This window comes from Hypanus sabinus, chromosome 14 (assembly GCF_030144855.1).
Source record: "Hypanus sabinus isolate sHypSab1 chromosome 14, sHypSab1.hap1, whole genome shotgun sequence".
Lineage (NCBI taxonomy): Eukaryota > Metazoa > Chordata > Chondrichthyes > Myliobatiformes > Dasyatidae > Hypanus > Hypanus sabinus.
Genome location: NC_082719.1, coordinates 98,216,454 through 98,240,794, shown reverse-complemented (window position 1 = coordinate 98,240,794; position 24,341 = coordinate 98,216,454).

Sequence of the window (24,341 nt, the reverse complement as noted above, 5' to 3'; positions counted from 1 at the left end):
ATTTCTCTTGTAATGAATTGATGTCGCAATACTCGGGTAGAAGAGCAAAAGGCTGATCGTACCTATCAGCAGGCCCAGGAGCAGCTCCAACCCCGCTGTTATTACACCACTGAATGGTTCTCTAGTACGATAAGTTGGACTCCAGAATAATGACTTTGCAACTTCATTACCTCTCTTTAGCTGTTACAATTTGCTGTTGTTTTACTTTGTTCTACCTCAGCTCATCATGCAGTGATGTGATCTGTATGAACAATGTGCAGGACAAGTTGGATCTCGGTACATGTGACAATTCCGTTAGACCATAGGATGTAGGAGCAGATTTAGGCCATCTGATACATCAAGTCTGCTCTGCCATTTCATCATGCTGATTCAATTTTTCTCTCAGCCCCAATTTGCTGCCTTATCCTCGTATCCCTTCATGGCCTGACCAGTCAAGAATCTATCAGCCTCTGTCTTAAGTATACCTAAAGACTTGGCCTCTACCACTACCTGTGGCAAAGAGTTCCACAGATTCACCACCCTCTGGCTAAAGAAGTTCCTCCTCATCTCAGTTCTAAATGACTCCTTGTAGACAGTGGCAGGAATTGAACCCAGGTTGCTGACAATGTAAAGCCTTGTGCTACCATGCATCCTCAAGTTATCAAAGATGCCGTGTGAATGCAACTGACTCACAGGGTCATAGAAAGGTACAACAATGAAACAGATTTTTGATCCGTTGTGTACTTCCTGACCGAGAACCATGAAATCTAGGGCTCTCTCCCCTTTCTGTTACTGCTGGTCTCTCTCCCTAAGTTGTCTGAAAACTCTGTAAAATCTAAAGCAAAAAGAAATGAAGAAAAACATAAACACCACAGATGCTGGAAATCCAGATTAACACACACAAAATGCTGGAGGAACTCAGCAGGCCTGGCATCATCCATGGGAAGAAGTAAACAGTTGACGTTTCAGGCCAAGACATTTCAGAACTCAAGGACAGATTCCACCCCACTGTTACGTGACTATTAACTAGTTCCCTAGTAAGATAAGTTGGACTCTTGAATTCACATTCTAGTCCCCATGTCTTGAGTCCTGATGAAGGGTCTCAGCACGAAACATCAACTATTTATTCCTCTCCATAGATGCTACCTCACCTGCTGCGTTCCTCCAGCATTTTGTGTGTGTTATTGAAGAAGAAACACGATGTCCCAAATTCCTTTAGTTCTTGAATAAAATTAACATCACATTTGATGTCATTATGTAAAAGGAATCCTCTAGTTCAGATCAAAGATATGTGGTTGTGGTTTAGCATATTCACTGAACAAATATTTTCCTCTTCCCCGTTTGCCTAATTTTTTTCTTCCTTCTCACTCAATCTAGTACACGGTTACCCACAAAGAAAAACCAAAGTTAAAGGTTAAGTTCAAAGTCAATTTATTATCAAGTTATGTACGTCACCATATACTACCCTGAGATTCATTTTCTTGTAGGTATTCACAGTAGAGCAAAGAAATTGAATTGAATCAATGAAAGACTTACAAACAACCAATGTGCAAAAGAAGACCAATTGACAAATACACAAACAACAAATTATAATAAAAAATAAATGTCAAATACATAATACCGAGAACTTGAGTTTCAGAGTCTGCGACAGTGAGCCTGTAACTTGTGGAATCATTTCAGAGTTGAGGTGAGTGAAGTTTCTCACGTTGGTTCAGGAGCCTGATAGTTATTGGGTAATAACTGTTCCTAACCTGGTGATGTGGGACCTAAGGCTCCTGTGCCTCCTTCCTGATGGCAGTAGTGAAAAGAGAGCCTGCTCTGGATGGTGAGGGTCCCTGATGATGGATGCTGCATTCTTGTGGAAACACAGACAAAACAAAATGATGATTTTAATTCATGCCACATGTTTAGCTTGGGAATTGTGGACGATGTTTTTCATACTTTTGTAACTGTGGTATCTACAAAAGGACTTCAAAATGTTCTATTTTAAACAGATGGAGCACAACAAGAAGGACATGGGCAGAGATAAAATCAGATAAGTATTTCCACTTGGAAGGCTGATCAAAACTCATTTTTGAATGTTGTGTTTGAGTGATTGGGCTATTAGACCATAAAGGCACAGCATAGGAAAATTGGAGAGGAAGGAATGTAGGTCCTAAATGGAATCCATCCAAATTTCCATCTATCTGTTTCTTTCTTTGGCTGCAGATGTGGCAACTAGCTTCACTGTCTCCTAGAATTTTAAGGAACAGAAGGAGATCTTTCAGCCTATTGTGTCCAGATCAGTCGAAAAAAAGAAATGTTTCAGAATCTAATTTGTTGCTAATGGCCAGGGCAAGACTTAGGTAGTCTTCAACCATGAAAGGAATGTAAACTCTGTGGCCACTTTATTAGCCACCTCCTGTACCGAATAAAGTGGCCACTGAATGCACTTTCATGGTCTGCTGCTGGTGTAGCCTATCCAGTTCAAGGTTCAATGTGTTCTGTGTTCAGAGATGCTCTTCAACACAACACTGTTGGAACGTTCAGTTATTTAAGTTACTGTCACCTTCCTGTCAGCTTGAACCAGTCTGGCCATTCTCCTCTGACCTCTCTCATTAACAAGGTGCTTTCACCCACAGAACTGCCACTTAACTGGATTTTTTTTTTGGTTTTTCACGCCATTCTCTATAAACTCGAGAGACTGTTGTGTGTGAAACTCCCAGGAGATCAGCAATTTCTGAGATACTCAAACCACCCCATCTGGCACCAGCAATCATTCCACGGTCAAAGTCATGTAGATCACACTTGTTCTCCATTGGGACCTTTTTTGGGGCAGGTGTGACCTGTACAAAAAGGACGGGTTACACTTGAATCCTAGGGGGACCAATATCCTGGCGGGAAGGTTTAATAGAGCTGTTAGGGAGGGTTTAAATTAATTTGGCAGGGGGATGGGAACAGGAATAATGGAGCGGAGGAAAGGGAAAACAGAAATAGATCTAAGGTAGTGAGCAGTAAGGATGTCAGGAAGGACAGGCAGGTGATGGAGCAAATTTGCAGCCATTGGGATGAGTTGCAGTGCAATCAATGCAAAAAGTACCAAATACTGGACTTAAGGTGTTATACTTAAATGCATGCAGCATAAGGAATAAGGTGGATGATCTTGTCATACAGTTACAGATTGGCAGGTATGATATTGTGGCCATCATTGAGACGTGGCTAAAGGATGCATCTCTCTGGGAGCTGAACGTCCAAGGATACACTGTGTATTGGAAGGATAGGCAGGAAGGTAGAGGGGGTGGTGTGGCTTTAATGGTAAGAAATGATATTAAATCATTAGAAAGAGTTGACATGGGATCGGAAGGTACAGAATCTTTATGGGTTGAGCTCAGAAATCACAGAGGTAAAAGGACCCTGATGGCAGTTATCAACAGGCCTCCAAACAGCTGCAGTGATGTGGACTACTAATTACAACAGGAAATAGAAAAGGCTTGCCAGAACGGAAGTGTTGTGATAATTGTAGGGGATTTTAACATGCGAGTGGATTGGGAAAATCAGGTCGGCACTGGATCTCAAGAGAGAGAATTTGTAGAATGTCTATGAGATGGCTTTTTCGAACAGCTTGTTGTTGAGCCCACTAGGGGATCGGTTGTACTGGTTTGGGTATTGTGTAATGAACCAGAGGTGATTAGAGAGATGGAAGTGAAGGAAACCTTAGGAGGCAGTGATCACAACATGATTGAGTTCACTGTGAAATTTGAGAAAGAAAAGCCAAAATCTGGTGTGTTGGTATTTCAGTGGAGTAAAGGAAATTACAGTGGCATGAGAGAGGAACTGGCCAAGGTTGACTGGAAAGGGACACTATCAGGAAGGACGGCAGAACAGCAGTGGCTGGAGTTTCTGTGAGAAGTGAGGAAGGTGCAAGACAGATATATTCCAAAGAAGAAGAAATTTTCAAATGGAAAAAGGATGCAACTGTGGCTGACAAGAGAAGCCAAAGCCAAAGTAAAAGCAAAGCAGAGGGCATACAAGGAAGCAAAACTTAGTGGGAAGACAGAGGATTGGGAAGTTTTTAAAAGCTTACAAAAGGAAACTAAGAAGGTCACTAAGAGGGAAAAGATGAACTATGAAAGGAAGTTAGCAAATAATATCAAAGAGGATACTAAAAGCTTTTTCAAGTATATAAAGAGTAAGAGACAGGTGAGAGTAGATATAGGACCGATAGAAAATAATGGTGGAGAAACTGTAATGGGAGATAAGGAGATAAGGAGGAACTAAATGAGTATTTTGCATCAGTCTTTACTGAGGAAGACATCAGCAATATACCGGACATTCAAGGGAGTCAGGGAAGGGAAATATGCGCAGTCACAGTTACGACAGAAAAGTACTCAGGAAGCTGAATAGTCTAAGGGTAGATAAATCTCCTGGACCAGATGGAATGCACCCTCGTGTTCTGAAGGAAGTAGCAATGGAGATTGCGGAGGCATTAGCAATGATCTTTCAAAAGTCGATAGATTCTGGCCAGGTTCCGGAGGACTGGAAGATTGCAAATGTCACTCTGCTATTTAAGGAGGGGACAAGGAAGCAAAAAGAAAATTATAGACCTGTTAGCCTGACATCGGTGGTTGGGAAGTTGTTGGAGTCGATTGTCAAGGATGAGGTTACGGAGTACCTGGAGGCATATGACAAGGTAGGCAGAACTCAGCATGGTTTCCTTAAAGGAAAATCCTGCCTGACAAAGCTAGTGCAATTTTTTGAGGAAATTGCAAGTAGGCTGGACAAGGGAGATGTAGTGGATGTTGTGTATTTGGATTTTCAGAAGGCCTTTGACAAGGTGCCACACATGAAGCTACTAAACAAGATAAGAGCCCATGGAACTATGGGAAAGTTACTTATGTACATAGAGCGTTGGTTGATTAGCAGGAAACAGAAAGTAGGAATAAAGGGATCCCATTCTGGTTGGCCGCCGGTTACCAGTGGTGTTCCACAGGGGTCCATGTTGGGGGTGCTTCTTTTTACGTTGTATATCAACAATTTGGATTATGGAATTGATGGCTTTGTGGCTAAGTTTGCTGATGATACAAAGGTAGGTGGAGGAGCCAGTAGAGCTGAGGAAACAGAGAGTCTGCAGAGAGACTTGGATAGATTGGGGAAATGGGCAAAAAAGTGGCAAATAAATTACAATGTTGGAAAGTGTACGGTTATGCACTTTGGTAGAAGAAATAAATTGACAGACTATTATTTAAGTAGAGAGAGAATTCAAAGTTCTGAGATGCAACGGGACTTGGGCGTCCTCATGCAGGATACTCTTAAGGTTAACTTCCAGGTTGAGTCGGTGGTGAAGAAGACGAATGCAATGTTGGCATTAACTTCTCGAGGAATAGAGTATAGGAACAGGGATGTGATGTTGAGGCTTTATAAAGCACTGGTAAGACCTCACTTGGAATACTGTGTGCAGTTTTGGGCTCCTTATTTAAGAAAGAATGTGTTGACATTGGAGAGGGTTCAGAGAAGATTCACTAGAATGATTATGGGAATGAGAGGGTTAACATATGAGGAACGTTTGACCGCTCTTGGACTGTACTCCTTGGAGTTTAGAAGAATGAGTGGGGACCTCATAGAAACATTTCGAATGTTGAAAGGCATGGACAGAGTGGATGTGGCAAAGTTGTTTCCCATGGTGGGGGAGTCTAGTACGAGAGGACATGACTTGAGGATTGCAGGGCGCCCATTTAGAACAGAGATGTGAAAAAAAAATTTTAGCCAGAGGGTGGTGAATCTATGGAATTTGTTGCCACAGGTGGCAGTGGAGGCCAAGTCATTGGGTGTATTTAAGGCAGAGATTGATAGGTATCTGAGTAGTCAGGGCATCAAAGGTTATGGCGAGAAGGTAGGGGAATGGGACTAAAGGGGAGATTGGATCAGCTCATCATGAAATGGCAGAGCAGACTCGATGGGCTGAATGGCCGACTTCTGCTCCTTTGTCTTATGGTCTTATGGTCTATTCGAATGCTTGGTCTGAGCATCAACTGAAGCTCTTGGCCATGTCTGCATGCTTTTATGCATTGAGTTGCTGCTACATAATTAACTGATTAGACATCTGCTTTACAAGCAGGTGTATCCGTGTACCTAATAAAGTGGCCACTGAGCACATATATATTTATTGATAAACCCTAACAACATTGGCCAAGTAAGAGACAAGATTACAGGATAACGATTGCCCTTTCAAGCCACATATTTCAAAACCCCATCAATTATTTGCGAACATACTTTTTAAAAACTCCTTTCTAATCCACCTGCTCTTAAATTCTTCTTGGGCTTCCAGCCTGGTATAGGGATTGAGTATAACCGATGTTTCAATGACAAACTGCAATCTTCTTCAGGGATGATGCCTGGGCATGTCTAGTCCAGTGGTATTTATACTCCCCTCGTCCATCCCTCCTTACTGGTTAGTCCTCATCAAATCAGGTTTCTGTTCCCCCACCTTGTTTACAATCGAATTCTGATACTACAGAAACCGGACGGTAGCCTCTGACATAGTGTCTATCAGGAGCCCACTCACACGGACTTATACCTTCAACAATAACAGCCACCATCATGCCTCCCAACATAGAGAGGTTCTCTCTACCTTGATTAACTGTGCGAGAACTATTTTGGACCTGGAGAGTCTCCCCGAGGTAATAAGACGACTATGTACAATGTTCCTACAGAATAGCTACAAGGTGAAGGAAATCAATTAGGATTTTTAAAAGGCTGACAGAGAAACCAGGAAACATGTCGCTACCTCCTGCCTTTCCTATATTTCCACGGTTTCTGGAAAGAACACCGGGATCCTGAAAAAATACCGGATCCACAAACCAGTAAGGAAGCTCAAGTCACAGCTTATGTGGGTCGAAGATAAGCTGGGGGCTCAGGTCGGCTGGCAATTACAGGATTCCCTGTGAATGCAGAGCAGCATATATCAGCCAGATGAGATGCACAGTGGAAACCCGCAAGGAGGTGTATCCGTTTAGGTAACTCAGAGAAATCAGCAGTAGCAGAACATTGCATTCACAATGGCTTTTTGGACTGCCTGGTAAAGGAAGCCATTGAAGTAAGACTAGAGGGCAAGAATTTTAACAAGTACAAAGGTCTCACTCAAAATAAGAACTGGAATTTGATTATAAACAAGTTGGGAAAATGGAAGCCTGATTGGATGAGGACTAAGCAAACAGGAGGGGCAGACTAGGGGAGTATAAATACCACTGGAGTAGACATGCCCAGGCATCATCCCTAAAGAAGGTGGCAGAGTTTGTCACTGAACTGTCAGTTATAAACGATATGTATATCCGCTGGAAACACAACAAGAGTTTATTCATCATATACACTGGAAAAGCACTAGATCCTTTTTCCACCACATACTTCCGTTCACCTTAAATCTGTCCCTAGCAATTGATGTCTTTAATAAAAAAAATAGATCTTGCCTTTTCATTGTGTTTCTCATCATTCAGTGTACTTGCTTTGTTCCAAAGAAAACAACTCAAGCCAAATCTAACTCGCCAAATCCTGAAATATTCTGGTAAATCTCCTGACTCTCTATACTTATCACATCCTTCCTGTACTCTGGTGGTCAAAACCATACTCATTATGTTTGTTTCTCATTGGGACTTCAGCCAGGGATTGCTCAAGATTTCCATACTGGCCAAGCCTAATGATTCCAGGGTTGGGTTATTTGCAGCTTGATGAATTAATTAATTGCTAGATATTAAGAGAATTAAGGGATGCAATGTCTATTGCAGCAAAGAAGGTCTGAGGTTAAGAACTAGCCATTACTAACATGATAACTTCACTCATCACAACTCTGAACTGAGTCTGCAACCAAGAGGCTCACTTTCAAGGACACAACAAATCATGGTCTCAATATTTATTTATTTATTCCTTATTTTTCTGTCTACTTCCATATCAATTTATCCGTTCATTGTCTGATTGTATTGTGCTGTGTCTTACAACGTAGCTGATCGTAGTCTTTCCATGAACATCACTGTTCTTGGCAAATTTTTCTACAGAAATGGTTTGTCATTGTCTGGGCAGTGTCTTTACAAGACGGGTGACCCCAGTCATTATCAATATGTCAGTAATCACATAACCTGGACTTGTGATCTGCACCAGATGCATATACAACCATGCACCACCTACTCCCATGGGTTCATGTGACCTTGGTCAGGGAGACTAAGCAGGTGCTACACCTTGCCCAAGGGTGACCTCCAGGCTAGAAGAGGAGAAGAGCTCCTCATACCTCCTTTGGTACAGACATGGATGCATCTTTCTATATATCTGTTTATTTACTTATTAACTATTTGCTATTTAATTTTCTGTCTATCTATCTATATCTAGATATCTATCCATCTGTCTAATTATTTATTTGTTATTTATTGTATTTTTATTTTTCTCAGCTCATGCTGGTAAAACCTGAAGTACGGACATAGCCAAGGACACTCATTTCTCAATTGCTAGAAACTTTCAGACTATTCTGTGATGTTTAGTGTTGTGACTTTCTGGAGATTTACATATAATGCTGTGTAAGCCTAATTGCTTAATGCTATTTGCTTAAGCCTAATTGCTTAATGATTCCAGTTGTAGACATTACTATTGAAACAATATATACCCTGTTCATGTTCCATAGTCTTTCAATTTCCTCTTTTAATTCAGCATATCTCCAGTGTTTTTCACTTATTAATTTTTGAATCTTTTGTATATTTGTAGTGGCTATATCTATCAAGTAAGCTGTTCTTGCTTGTTTATCCTGTAATATTATATCTGGACGGTTATTATGGATTGTTCTATCTGTAATAACAGATCAGTTCTGTTCTTTGAATGGGCTTCTCTGTTAGGTGACTGTCTGCAGGAAGACAAATCTCAGGATACGTACACAATGCTGGAACAACTCAGCAGGTCAGGCAGCATCCGTGAGAAAAGAGTAGCCAACGTTTCAGGCCGAGACCCTTCATCAGGAATGGGGGGGAAGAGAGGGCCGAAGCCCAGTAATAGAGATGGGGAGGGGGTAGGGCCTGGAGATGCCAGGTGGAGAACCAATCAGAGGAAAGATGAAGGGGGGAGGGGGAGGGGATAAGCATGAAGGAACTGTAGAGATACCGTGTCTGGGTGAGGATGTGGTCGAAGAGACAGAGAGAGGCAGAGATAACGGAGGGTGGGCAGTGAGCGAGGGTCTCACTGAACTCCTGTCGAAGAGAAGATTTGAACTTCTTCAGGGTAGGCATACCTCGAAGAGATTTCGCAGCGGAGTAACGAATCAAAACACAAAAATACAACTGCAGATGCTGTGGATCAAAGAATACGTACACAATGCTGGAAGAACTCAGCAGGTCAGGCAGCATCCGTGAGAAAAGAGTAGCCAACGTTTCGGGCCGAGACCCTTCATCAGGAATGGGGGGGAAGAGAGGGCCGAAGCCCAGTAATAGAGATAGGGGAGGGGGTAGTGCCTAGAGGCGCCAGGTGGAAAACCAATCAGAGGAAAGATAAAGGGGGAGGGGGAGGGGATAAGCATGAAAGAACTGTAGAGATACTGTGTCTGGGTCAGGTGGTGGTCGAAGAGAAGGAGAGAGGCAGAAATCTCAGGGTTGTGTACTGGATGCATACTTTGATAATAATGTCCTTTGAATATTTGAATCTTTGAAGTCACTTTTTTCCAAATCTGACATTGCTTCCTCTTTTTCTACATGTACAAACGTTTGTAGGTGTTAAGTATGTGGGGAACAGGAACGGCAAGAGGCATGTCAGCCATGGGGCAGCTTACAGTGCAGGAACAATGATTGGGTCAGCCAAAGGTAAAATATGCGCACTTGAAAGCCCACGCGAAAAGAGAGGGCCTCCCACATGAATGAGGCCCCATCAAATCACCACATGATCAATTAGCCGCATGCAATCAATTCATCACATTCCCGCAAACGATTCAATATGGTTTTGTAGGCAAAGATCTTTTTCAACTCAAATCATCTGTTTGCCCACCTGTCTGTATCAGTCTATATACTGAGAAGATTCCCTAACCCAGCGTCCCCTGGTTTGTTGACCATGTACATCCAGATCCAACTCAATGGATTTTAGGCTGGGACTTTTTTCCCTAGAGAATAGGAGTGAGGTGTGACCTTAAATAAAATCATGCAGGGATAAAGTAGATAAGGTGAATGGTCAGCCTTTTTCCCAGGATAGGGGAGTCTAAAACTATATGTTATGTTTTGTAACCTTAAAAACATTAAACTAATTTAAATGAAGACAGGATTCCAAAAATGAACGTCTGGCTTCGCGTTTACTTTAAGTGAGGTGCACACGTATCACGTAATAACATGAAGGCATATGCAATTACGTATTTTTACATATAACCCATAATGATTTATTTAAAGAACAAGAATGCTTAATTAACCAATACATATACAAGATTACTCAAATATACAGTAACTGAAATATTAAATACACAACACTATACAATATAAATTTAAGGTTAGAAGGGAAAGATTTAAAATGGATCTGAGGGGCAACCTTTTTCACACAAAGAAGATTTTCATAACCTTTTTGACCTCTTGTATTAGCTATTTCCACCTTGGGAAAAAGGTGCTAACAGTCCGCTCTATCAATGCCTCTTATCTTATACAACTCTTTCGAGGAACCTTTAATCCTTCTTCACTCCACAGCCCGAGCTCTCTCAATCTATCCTTGTAAAATATGTTCTCTAATCCAGGCAGCATCCTGGTAAATCTGTTCTGCACCCTCTTTAAAATTTCCACACTTTTCCTATAATGAGAAACTATGCACAATAAGACAAAGAATGACAGACAACCGATGTGCAAAAGAAGACTAACTGCAAATGAAAAAACTGAGCACATGAGTTACAAAAGAGTCCTGGGTGAGCCAGGGGCTAATGGTGAGGACCTCTCTGAGGATTGTCACCTTGTCCTGGTGGAGAGGCTTGTGAGGTCCTGACATCCGGGGACCGATGCTGTCTGAGGATTAGCTCCTAGTGGGGTCACCCATGGCAGTAAGGTCAAGGGGGAGGTTCCAGACGCAAGAGTGATTCAACCAAGACCTCAACGGTGGAGCTGGCGGAAGAGGATGACACGTCACAACAGCAGTGAAGATGGAGGAAGGCTGCAACAGTGAAGGGTCCCCCGTCATCTTGCATTTCATAGCACTGGACCCTGGCCCCGATCTGTCAAGCACTATGTAGTGGTAGCCTTTGCCTCAGGCTCCCCACATTAAATGAAAACATGCACAAGCATTCTCCATTAAGGGAATAACTACTTCAGAGAACATCATACTTGACTGGAGTGATCACACTACTAATGGTGAGATGGTTTCCATATAAACCTCAACATTTCTAGTCCACACAATACCATCTCAGCCATTCCTAAGACAAATCTTTACAATAGCAGGTGCAATAGTGGTATCTCTAGGGAAGTGGATGAAAGACAGGTAATTAAAAAAAACAATTCCAATGATCATCCCTTTCACTTCACAGAGCTGCTTAACCAACAGGTTGTATTTAGTTCTTGAAAGCTCTCGGGAAACATTAGCAGAAGTTATCAATTTTAACAAAGGCAACTCAGGACAGCCTGGCATCATGAAAGTCTTCTGCCCACATCAACAGTGCTGAGATTGAGAAGGTAGGGAGATTCAGGATCGCAGAAGTGAAGATCCCCAATAGCCTGTCCTGGTCAAAACACATTGATATTACGGCCAGAAGAACTCACCAATGCTTCTACTGCCTCAGGAGGCTAAAGAAATTTGGGAGGTCCTGTCGGCCCTCATCAATTTTTATTGACGCACCATAGACAGCATTCTACCTGGACGCATAACTTCTGGTAAGATGGCAGCACGCTTGATTGCAGTGTCCTCTCCAGGTCCATCAAGTTGTGCAGTTGTACGTCATAAACATTTTCTTTGTGATCATAAGAACCTGTTGAACATTGGTGATATAAAATACTGCAAATCCAGTTCATTGGATCATCAGTGAGAACCACGGTGGGGGAGCTGCATGGCCTTAGTTGTTACATAGAGCACTGCGATGCTGCTGGTGCCAAACTGTATCAGTCTCTGCCATTCCTGTGAGTTCAACAGATGCGTGGAGACGGAGAACTTGCGACATGGGCAACAGCTTGCTCTCCCTATCGTACTGCTCAGGCTTGCGTATCTAGACATCTAAGACACAACATTCCTGGTTGACTCTGCCTAACAGAGGCCTCACTTTGCATCTTGCCCTTGGAAGAGCACTGTTTGGTTTACCTGTGTACTTGCATATGGTTGACCAATGAATTTGAACTTGAACTTGGTACAGAAACTGCTCTGCGCATGACAGCAAGAAACTGCAGAGAGTTGTGGACATAGCTCTGCGCATCATGGAAACCAGCCTCCCCTCCATGCACTTTGTCTGTACCTCTTACTGCCTAAGTAACCAGCTAGCATAATCAAAGATTACCCCCACCCCAGGCATTCTCTCTTCTTTCCTCTGCCATCAGACAGAAGATGTAAAAGTCTGAAAGCACGTACCACCAAGCTAAAGGTAGCTCCTATCCCACTGTTAAGACTATTGAATTTACACCAGAATGATAAGGTGGGCTTTTGACACTCAATCTACCTTGTTATGACTTACCGCCTGTTACGCCAATGGTATTCAGAGCAGAAATAAATGTTCTCCATCTCCAGTGATGTTCAGGGCTTCCTCCATGATGTCAGCAGCTTCCTCTTGGTTTTCACTACTCTTAGTCATGCAAGTCCCAGGTGGAGATTCAGGAATCATTGCACACAGATGTAGAAGGATTCTTCATTGCAGTTTTGTTTTACCAGTCGATTGTTAATCCTTGAACCTGGAGGACCAGTGGACCACACTTAGTTTGGTCTCTACCCTTTGACTTGTTTGGTGTGGGTGGCCCTACCAAGAGTCAAAGCATAAAACCCTGATTCCAGCCAACATGGCTCACTGGATCATTGCAGCAAGCAAGCCTCCAAAATTGTGATCCTCTTGGTGGAACTTGTTATGACCTTGCACTTTATTGTCTACCTGCATCATTTTCTCTATAACTAGCATTATTCTGCATTCTGTTATTGGTTTGCCTTATACTACCTGAATACACTGTAAAATGAATGGATCTGTATTGGTGGTATGCAAAGACAAGTTTTTCACTGTAGATGTGACAGTAATAATAAATCAAACCAACTTACTAAACTAAATGAATTTTAGAAATCTTTATCAAAACTGTAGTCTTGTCCATAATAATGTTGCCCGGGTTTATCAATAAATATATAATTGTTCAGTACCCCTTATTAGGTACACCTGTACATCTGCTCATTAATGCAAATATCTAATTAGCCAATCATATGGCTTCAAGACAATGCATAGAAGCATGCAAACACTGTTACTGTTCAGCTCAAACATCAGAATGGGGAAGAAATGTGATCTGAGAGACTTTGACGGTGGAATGATTGTTCAAAGATTCAAAGTTCTAAGTGGATTTATTATCAAAGAACGGGTAAATTATACAACCTTGTGATTTGTCTGCTTACAGACAGCCACAAAGCAAGAATCCCAAAATAACCCAACTGAAACAAAATAAAGACCAAAACCCAATGCGCAGAGAAAGAGGAAAAAAACATAAATTATGCAAAGAATTGAAGCGAGCAACAGCATTCTGAACCAGATTGACTCCTCAGATCCAAATCCCTGGAGCAGCCCAGCGTAGGCCGAACCTTTTGTCTCACTTCATCATATTAGTAGGGAAAATTGCAGCAAAGCTAGCAGACATAGAAACATAAAAACATAGAAACCCTACAATACAATATAGGCCCTTCAGCCCACAATGCTGAGCCGGATACGTCCTTACTTTAGAAATTATCTAGGGTTACCTATAGCCCTCTATTTCTCTAAGCTCCATGTACCTATTCAGGAGTCTCTTAAAAAGACCCTATCATTTCCACCTCCACCACCATCACCAGTAGCCCATTCCACGCACTCACTACCCTCTGCATAAAAAAACTTACCCCTAACATCTCCTCTGCACCTACTTCCAAGCACCTTAAAAATGCGTCCTCGTGTGTTAGCCATTTCAGCCCTGGAAAAAAGTCTCTGACTATCCACACGATCAATGCCTCTCGTCATGTTATACATCTCTGTCAGGTCACCTCTCATCCTCCATCAGTCCAAGGAGAAAAGGCTGAGCCTCATAGCCTCAGTGACGCGGAGAGAGGGAGTGAATATAACAGGAGAGTGAGCAAAGTTTGCCCATCTCTCTTCTCTAGTCCTGACAACCTGCCTATCTGGTCTATCTGGGCTCACATTTAAATTTTCCAACCAGCGAATCGTTCCTCGCAATAGGACCTGGGCTCCAGCCCAGCCCGAATCCATTCTCGACCTCTCCAAATCCAGCCTCACACCCGGATTAGTTGGGCGAGCATCAAAACTCTTCTGCCTCGACTCCTCCTTTCCAAATCGCTCACTCCAACTCTACCTGCATTGACCTGGAAATGCACGAGCATGGCTCATCCGTCGAATTCACTTCAGCTTCACTCACCTCTTCATTGTGGGTGGTGATAGTTTATGACAATTTACTTCGAAAAAGGCGTCATTCATAACGTGTTTAGTGGAATCTCTTGCCTTTCAAACTACCAGTAAGCTGTTCCTTACCTCCAGCAGTGCTGTCTTAAACCAGAAGGTCAGATTGTTGCTGGCAGGTGGGGTGTTTTACTGATTCCCTGGGATTTTCATGCACAACAGTCTCCAGAGTTTACAAGGAATGGTATGGTACAAAAAACAAAAAAAAATCCTGTGACTGGCTGTTCTGAGGGCAAAATGCCTTGTTAATGAGAGAAGAGTGTCCAGACTGGTTCAAGCTAACAGGAAGGCAGCAGTGACTCAAATAACCACATGTGACAACAGTAGTGTGCAGAAGAGCATCTCTGAATGCACAACATGTTGAACGTTGAAGTCAATGGGCTACAGCAGCAGAAGACCAGAATCAGAAACAGGAATCAGAATCAGGTTTAATATCATTGGCATATGTCACAAAATTTGTTGTTTTGCAGCAGCAGTACAGAACAATACACAATAAATAAATAAATAAATAAACTTTACATTACAATAAGAAATACATATTTAAAATTTTAAATTAAGAGTGAGGGGAGAACAAAAAAAAAGAGGTATTGTTCATGTGTTTATTGTCCATTCAGAAATCTGATGACGAATGGGAAGAAACTGCTCCTGGAGTGTTGAGTATGTGTCTTCAGGCTCCTGTACCTCCACCTTGAGAGTAGCAATGAGAAGGGGACATGTCCTGAGTGATAGGGGTCCTTAATGATGGAGGCTGCCTTTTTGAAGTATCACCTTTAGAAGGAGTCCTAGGTGCTGAGGAGGCTAGTATCCATGATCGAGCTGGCAGAGTTTACAACTTATAGCAGCTTTTTCCGATCCTGTGCAGAGGCCTCTCCATACCAGTTGATAGTGCAACCGAATGCTCTCCACAGTACAGCTGTAGAAATTTGCAAGTGTCTTTGGTGACACACCAAAATCTCCTCAAGCTCCAAACAAAACTTAGATCTTTAGAGATGTTGACTCCCAGGAACCTGAAACTGCCTAACCTTTCCACTGATGATCGTATGATGAGGATGTGTGCGTGTTCCCTCAACTTCCCATTCCTGAAGTCCACAATCAATTCCTTGGTCTTACTTACATTGAATTCAAGGTTGTTGTTGTGACACCCCTCAACTAGCTGATCTATCTCACTCTTGTATGCCTCCTCGTCACCATCTGAAAATCAGCCAACAATAGTTGTGTCATCCGCAGGTTTATAGATGGCGTTTGAGTTGTGCTTAGCCATACAATCACGGGTGTAGGGAGAGTAGAACAGTGGGCTCAGTACACATTCTTCAGGTGTGCAAGTGTTGATTGTCAGCAAGGTGGGGGTGTTATTTCTGATCTGTAAACTGTGGTCTCTTGGTGAGGAAGTCAAGGATCTAGTTGCAGAGAGAGGTATAGAGGCCCAGGTATTGGAGCTTTTTGAGTAAAACTGAGAGTATGGTTGTGTTGAATGCTGAGCTGTAGTCAATAAACAGCAGCCTGATGTAAGTATTATTATTGTCCAGGTGAGTCAAGGCCAAGTTGAGAGCCAATGACATTGCATCACTGTAGACCTTTTGTGATGTCAGACAAACTCCAGCAGGCCTAGGTTGTGGGCAATAGTCTTTGGGGCAGCTCACACCAGGTTCTGCTCCTGTTTTGTACCTAATCAAGTGCATATAGATACGTATCTACAAAACCAGGACAATGTTGCCAGATTTTATCAATAATAATAAACAAATTGATAGAAACAAGTTTATTAGAGAATGCAAAATAAAGAAAATATTCAGAAACTTTTAATTTTAGCTCTAATTTAGCCACCTCTGTTTCATCTCACCACAGGCCTTTCTTTCTGATAGATCCAGCATCCGTAGAAATTTGCTTTTGGTTTAGTAGAGTGTGTACTTGCAATTAAAAATTGATATGTTCAATTCTCCCCTTATGAGGAGGAATGTCTTTAGCCAGAGAGTGATGAATCTGTGGGAGTCTTTGCCACAGGCAGCTGTGGAGGCCAAGTCTTTATATTTAAGGCAGAAGTTGATAGATTCATGATTGGTCAGGGCATGAAGGGATACAGGGAGAAAGGAAGAGATTGGGGCTGAGAGGGAAATTGGATCAGCCATGATGAAATGGTGGAACAGACTCGATGGGCCAATTTGCCTTTTCTGCTCCTATATCTTATGGTCTTATATAGCAACATCCCAGCCTCATCTGGGAAGTTGGGGCTCTATAAAGTGGTGGTCAGATCGCACTTGGTGTATGGTGAGCAGATTTGGGCCCCTTATCTAAGAAAGAGTGTGCTGGTATTGGAAAGGGTCCAGACGAGTTTCACGAGAATGATCCCAGGAATGAAAAGGTTAATGTATGAGGAGGATTTGATGGCTCTCGGCCTGTACTTGATGGAGTTTAGAAGAATGAGGGGGATCTTATTTAAGCCTATCAAATATTGAAAGGCCAAGATAGACTGGACTTGGAGAGGATGTTTCATGTAATGAGGGAGGATAGGATCAGAGGACATCGCCTCAGAGTAGAAAGACATCCATTTAAAACAGAGATGAGGAGAAATTTCTTCAACCAGACGGTGGTGCATCTGTGAAATTCGTTGCCACAGATAGCTATAGTCACTAAATCATTTGATATTTTTAAAGCGGAGGTTAATAGGTTCTTTATTAGTGCGAGTGCTAACGTTTATGTGGAGAAGGCAGGAGAATAGGGTTGAGAGGGATACTAAATCAGCCATGATGGAATGTCGGAGCAGACTCAATGAGCCGTATGGCGTAATTCTTATGGCCTTTTGGTCTTATAACTACAAAGTAATGGCATTAGGTTCTGTCAAGTGTCTACAAAATAAAAGGATTAACTTGACTTGTATAGAATTCACGGTCCGTGCGAGGCGTGACTGGAATTTATTACCGTGGATCTGTACCAGGGAGAGGGTTAAGTGTGGAAGATTGTTGATACTGTGAACTTCAAAACAATGATGGGCTTTTAAAAGTCTTAACACTCAGTGCAGAGAGCCCAGGTGTTGGAGAAATCCCATGGGACAAAAATTTTTAATTAGAACTTACTCAAGAGTATAGGAAAATACAGTGGCTGGGGTCACAAAAGCAAGAAATGATGATAATTGGGAAACTGGGAGTTTATTAAAGTTTACAAACCAACTGAGTCAAGAGCTACTGTACCGTGGTTATATTTGCTTGCTTAGTCATTATTCAAAATAAACACTAGCCAATGACTTAAATGATGTAATTAAGATATGCGCATTTAGCATAATTTTCATAATAGAAATGTTGCAATCAGCAGATACATGGTTGCTCTCATAAGCAGCGAAGATACAGAAGCTCTGTCTCAGATGGAAAACACCCATGGTATATGGTACGGTTTCCACGCAACATATGCACTGGTTCACTGACGTTATTAGTGAGGCTGTAGTGTTCGATTTGAGGAATTTCTAAATAGTTAATCATAAACCATAACCCAAATGTTAATGGAAAGATAATTGAAACGATCGTTCTATGTCAGAAAACGTCTACATATATTTTTTTAACTTTTAGTCTTCAGCTGTTCAAATAAAGAAAAAAAATGGTGCCAGAAAGTGATGACTCTTTGTGTGCATCTCCAATGGGAATCATCAAATATTCCCATTTAGGACTACTACAATAGCAACCCACAGTCACAGCTGTGGGTACTTCTGTAAGCAATGTTGGTCTCTTTTTGCACTACTTATTAAATTTAAAGTTTCTATATATATTTCTTGTTATAATTTATGGTATTTTTAGATGTATTGCACTGTACTGTGGACACAAAGCAACAAATTTCATGATATATGTCAGTGATATTAGTCATAGTCATAGAAAAGTACAGCACAGAAACAGGCCATTCAGCCCATCTAGTCCATGCTGAAACATTTAAACTGCCTACTTCCCATCGACCTGCACTGAGTTTATAGCCCTCCATACCCCTACCATCCAATTACCTGTCCAAACTTCTCTTGAAAATTGAAATTGGAGCTTGCATGCACTTCCTTCACTGGCAGCTTGTTCCACGCTCTCACAACCCTCTGAGTGAAGTTTCCGCTCATGTTCCCTTTAAACATTTCACCTTTCACCCCTAACCCATGATCTCTAGTTGTAGTCCCACACAACGTCAGTGGAAAAAAACCTGTTTGCATTTGCCCTATCTGTACTCCTCATAATTTTGTATACCTCTATCAAATCTCCCCTCAGTCTTCTACATTCCAAGGAATGAAGTCCAAACCTATTCAATCTCTCTTTATTTAAAAGTGATTTTGAGTCTGATTCTGATTCTATAAGCACCGTCGGCAATTTTAAATGCCCTTGCCCGTCACCGATGGGTCTAAAATCTCCTCAAAGTGGAAATAGTTGCCATAACTCCTCCCCTGACATCACTAACATTACTGACTCTGTTAAGAATTGATGGATCCTCAGTGGCTATCTGGGATCTACATAGTTAGGGTGGATTCGCAGAACACAGAACACCAGTGTGGTTCTTTGTTTAACATGGGGGAGGCTGATGCCTGGGAGTCACCACACGGCCCTTGACAGGTCAGGATGATGGTGCAGCGGCATGGAATGTGCAGAATGTCTGGGGACCTTCGCGGCTGGGGCCTCCTCCACCTTCATTCCCGTTGTGACATCACTAAGGCAGTGAAGGTGCAGTTCTGATGAAGTCCTGATGAAGCGTCGGGGGTCTGATACCTCGGCTCTTTATTCCTTTCTCCAGATGCTGGCTGACCTGCTGTGTTCCTCCAGCACTTTGCGAGGATTACTCATCACCTTCCGCCAGCTCTGCCATTCAGGCAATCCGAGTACTGGGAGTCTCAATGCAAATGCCTTTCTATTAGCATGATGTCCAGTGCTCTGCTTTAGGCTAACTGACACATTTAACTGCGGCACAGTCTTGAAGTGACAGGAGGCTTTCTGGCAATGGGGCAGCGTTAGCAATCCTGTGAGGGAGAGTTCTTAAAGTGGAAAAGCCTTTGCACTGGCTCATTTCCACTCTCACGACCTCAGAAGCCTGGTTCTAGTGAGTACAATTAGTCATCACAACTGGGGTCTTCCTTGACCATGAACTCTTCTGCGCCTTGCCATGCTCTTCACTCTCTGTGAAACATTGCGGAACCACTTCCTGGCCGTCGAATCTCACTGAAGATCTCATCCACCCACTCTGCTGACTTACCATCCTATGACTGGTGTGCCCCTATCTGACTGGGGTATAAGGCCCATTGGCTTCCCTCACCTGGTTTAGCCCACTCGTCGAAGGGGTGCACTGAGGTGTGGCCGCTGTCACATGCGAACAGCTACATTGAGCCAGCTGAGTGTCCGATTGAGACCAAAGGTGAATGAGCTGCCCTAGATTAAACAGGGCAAACCCCTTCACCAGAGGAGCTACCCCTCCCTGGATGACCCAGACACCCCCCCCCACCCCCCGGCCAGGCATTATGGTAGGTGACCACCAAACAGGATGAGAAGATCTGGTGCACAAGAGCTACTTTTTCCTTCCTTTGGATATCTGGTCATCGCTGAATATCTCTGATGGCTCCTTTGCCTAATCCTTTGACTCCCTTGGATGAAGCTGACTGAGTTTACAACTATCTGCAGCTTATTTCAATCCTGTGCAGTGGACCCCATGTACCAGACGGTAATAAAGACAGTCAGAATGCTCTCCACGGTACAACTGTAGAAATTTGTGAGTGTGTTTGATGACATACTAAATCTCCTTAAAGTCCTAATGAACTACAGTCATTGTCATGCCTTCTTGGTAACTGCCTTGATATGTGGGACCCAGGATAGATCCTCAGAGATATTGAACACGGGAACTTGAAACTGCTCACCCTTTCAACTTCTGATCCCTCCATGAGGACTGGTGTGTGTTCCCTTGTCTTGCCCTTTCTGAAGTCCACAATCAATTCTTTGGTCTTACTAATGTTGAGTGCAAGGTTGTTGCTGTGACTCCACTCAACTAGCTGATATATCTCACTCCTGTATGCCTTCTCGTCACCATCCAAAATTTTGAAAACAATAGTTGTGTCATCAGCAAATTTGTGGTTGGCGTCTGAGCTGTGCGTAGTCACACAATCATGGGCATAGAGGGAGTAGAGCAGCAGGCTGAGCACGCACCAGCATTCATTATCAGCGAGATGGAGGTGTTATTTCTGATCCGCGCAGACTGTGGTCTTCCGGTGTCGAGATCAAGGATCCAGTTGCTGAGGGAGGTACAGAGGCCCAGGTTTTGGAGTTTTTTTGATCAGAACTGTCAGAATGATTGTGTTCAACGCTAAGCTGTAGTCAATAAACAGCAGCCTGATAAGGATTGCAGCTTTCCTTTCCTGACAGACATTAATAAACCAGATGTAGTTTTACAACAATTTGGTTATTTTATGATTAACTTTACTGATAGTAGCCCTTTATTCCAGATCTATGTAGTTGTTTGTAATTGAAGTTCCCCAGCTGTCACATTGGAATCTGAACATGCACCTGTGAATCGATAATTAAAGCCCCTGAATACAAGACCAGTAAAATAATCTCCCTAGATCATACCCCTCAAACCTCAGAGCCGTTGTTGGGATCTCACATGCAACTCATGTGGATCTATCAGTGGCCTGGATTTCCAGTGAGGTATTTCAAAGCTCAAAGTAAATTTATTATCAAAGTAATTATATGTCACCATATACCACCCCGAGTTTCATTTTTGTACAGGCATTCACTGTAAATACAAATAAACACAATACAATCAATGGGAAAACACACAAAAGATGGACAAACAACCAATGTGCAAAAGACAACAAACTGTGCAAGTTGAAAAAAAACAAAGAGCCTGATGGCTGAGGGGTAATAACAGTCCCTGAACCTAGTGGTGTGAGTCCTGGGGCTCCCGTACCACCTTACTGATGGCAGCAGCGAGAAGACAGCATGGCCTGGGTGGTGGGGTCCTTGATTATGGATGTTGCTTTCTTGTACAGCACTCCTTGGTGGGGATGGTTTTACTTGTGATGGGCTTTTGAAGGCTTTTCTGTTCAGGGGTCTTGGTGGTTCCACAGCAGGCTGTGATGCAGCCTATGTCAGTATACTGTTCACTGCACATCTATCGATGCTGCTCACTTTTTTATTAGCTTTATCACCCTTTATATATTTCAAATCCAACCTCCTGAGGTAGTACCTAATCTTATTAGATTCAGGGTACAATTGGGTGTGGCTTTTCTAGCAGCCCAAAGTCAACACACTCCTCAATTTTACTTTGCTTCAGAGATCAGCCATATAGAATCTAGAACATAGAGTCTAGAACATCACAGAACAGTACTGACCCTTCAGCCCACAGTATTGAGCCAATCTTTTAACCAACTCTAAGATCACCCTAACACTTCCCTCCTCCGTTTTTGTATTATCCATGTGCCTATCTCAGAGTCTGTTATATATCCCTAATGTATCTGCCTCTGCCACCATCCCTGGCAGAGTGTTCCATGCACTTATTGATCTCTGCATAAAACTTACCTCAGACATCCCTCCTCTACTTTCCTCCAATCACTTTAAAATTATGTCCCATCATATTAGCCATTTCCACCCTGGATAAAAGCCTCTGGTTGTCCACTCAATCTACACCTCTTATCTACTTGTACACCTCTATCAAGTCACCTTCCACAACATCTCTTATAATCGCACAGCACTTCTTTCCCTTTTGACCTCAACATCAGGTTTTTTTTTCATTCCTTCAAGGGATGTAGGCTTCATAGGCTGAGACAGCTATTACTTGGAGAAATAATTATCAAATCTCCCCTCATTCTCCACTACAATTCAGGGAATAAAGTTCTAATCTTTTCAGCTTTTCCCTATAACTCAGAATCCGCAGGTCCTGGCAACACCCTTGTAAATTTGCTCTGCCCTCTTTCAATCTTATTCATATCCTTGCTGTAAGCAAATGACCAGAACTTCACATGATACTCTACACTGGGCCTCACCAAAGTCTTTTCCAAATTCATCATAACATCCCAACTCCTGTACTCAATAAAGGCCAATGTGTCAGAAGCACATTGAATGAATGAATGAATGAATGAATGAATGAATGAATGCTTCACATCAACAACCTTTGAAAGTTAAAGTCAAAGTAAAATTTATTATCAAAGTTACCATATACTACCTTGAGATTCATTTTCTTGAAGGCATTTACAAGAAAATAAAGAATTATGATAGATTTACAAAAAGCTATAGATAAGCAAAAACAGACAAACAACAAATCTGCAAATAAAAACAATTACCACTGAGATCACGAGTTGTTAAGAGCCCTTGAAAGTGAGCCTAGGTTGTGGTAATTAAAATTATCCAAGCCAGTTCAGGAGCCCGATGGTTATAAGGTCATAACTGTTTCTGAACCTGGTGGTGTGGTACCTAAAGTTTCTATACCTCCTACCCAATGACAGCAGCGAGAAGAGGGCACTGCAAGGATGGTGGGGGTCCTTGATGATGGATGCTGCTTTCTTGTGGCAGAGTAGCGCCCCATCTCAATGTGCTCAGTGGTGTGGAGACTTTTGCCAGTGACAGACTGTGATGGACTGGGATCAAAATGCAAACAGCCACAATGTCAGCAGAGTGAGGCAGAAAGAAACTTTCAGCAGCAGCCTACTTCCCTACACACTGAAGGGTCAAATTGCAATCATTTCCACACATAAACGTGGCAATGGGTGTTTCGTGCTTTTATATCCTTAGTTAACTTACTTTCAAAATCACTTGCCTGTAGACCTGCCCTTTTGAAGGAATCAATCAACATTATTTTCACTAAATTTCCCTCTGATCTTTAATCCACTTAATCGTTTTGAGTGGTTATACCTTCATTTAGAGGGAGTTTTTTTTATAGAGAGAATGATGGATGCATGGAGCACACTGTCAGGGTGTGGCAGCAGCAGATATATTAAGAAATATTTAATAGACTCTTAAATAAGCATGTGGATATAGAAGAATGGGGGGTAATGTGGGAGGGAAGGGTTAGATTAATTTTAGAGTAGGTTAAAAGATTGCCATAACATTGAGGGCCAAAGGACCTGTACTGTGCTAAACTGTCTTAGTACCTCCCATTCTGATCTCTTACCTCTTCTCCTCATCTACCTATCACCTCCCCTGGTGTCCACCTCCTTTCCTTTCCCCCATGATCTATGCTCCTCTCTTATAACATTCCCTCTTCCCCAGCCCTTTACCTTTCACACCCACCTGACCTCACCTATTGCCTTTTAGCTTATCCTCCTTCCCCTCCCACCACCTTTTTATTCTACCATCTTCACACTTCACATCCCCTTTCCAGTCTTGGAAACATTGACTGTTTACTCTTTTCCATAGATGTTGCCTGACCTGCTGAGTTACTCCAGCATTTTGTGTGTGCCGTTCTATTCAGTAACATTCGGTGGCCACCTCATTAAGACATTTTCTATTAGAACGTGAAATAATGTTCAGATCAATTTTGTTTTTTACGTTTATATTTAAGATATGCATACTTTCGCAAAATAAGAAATTCCACGTGAAACATACACATACATTCAGTGGCCACATCATTGGCTACACCTGTATACCTGCTTGCCTAATCAGCCAATCATGTAGCAGCAGCTCAATGCGTAAAAGCATGCAGACATGGTCAAGAGGTTCAGTTGTTCTTCAGACCAAACATCAGAATGGGGGAAGAAATGTGATCGTGGTGACTTTGCCCTTGGAACGTTTGAGTATCTCAGAAAATGCTGATCTCCTGGGACCTTTACACACAACAGTCTCTAGAGTCTGCAGAGAAC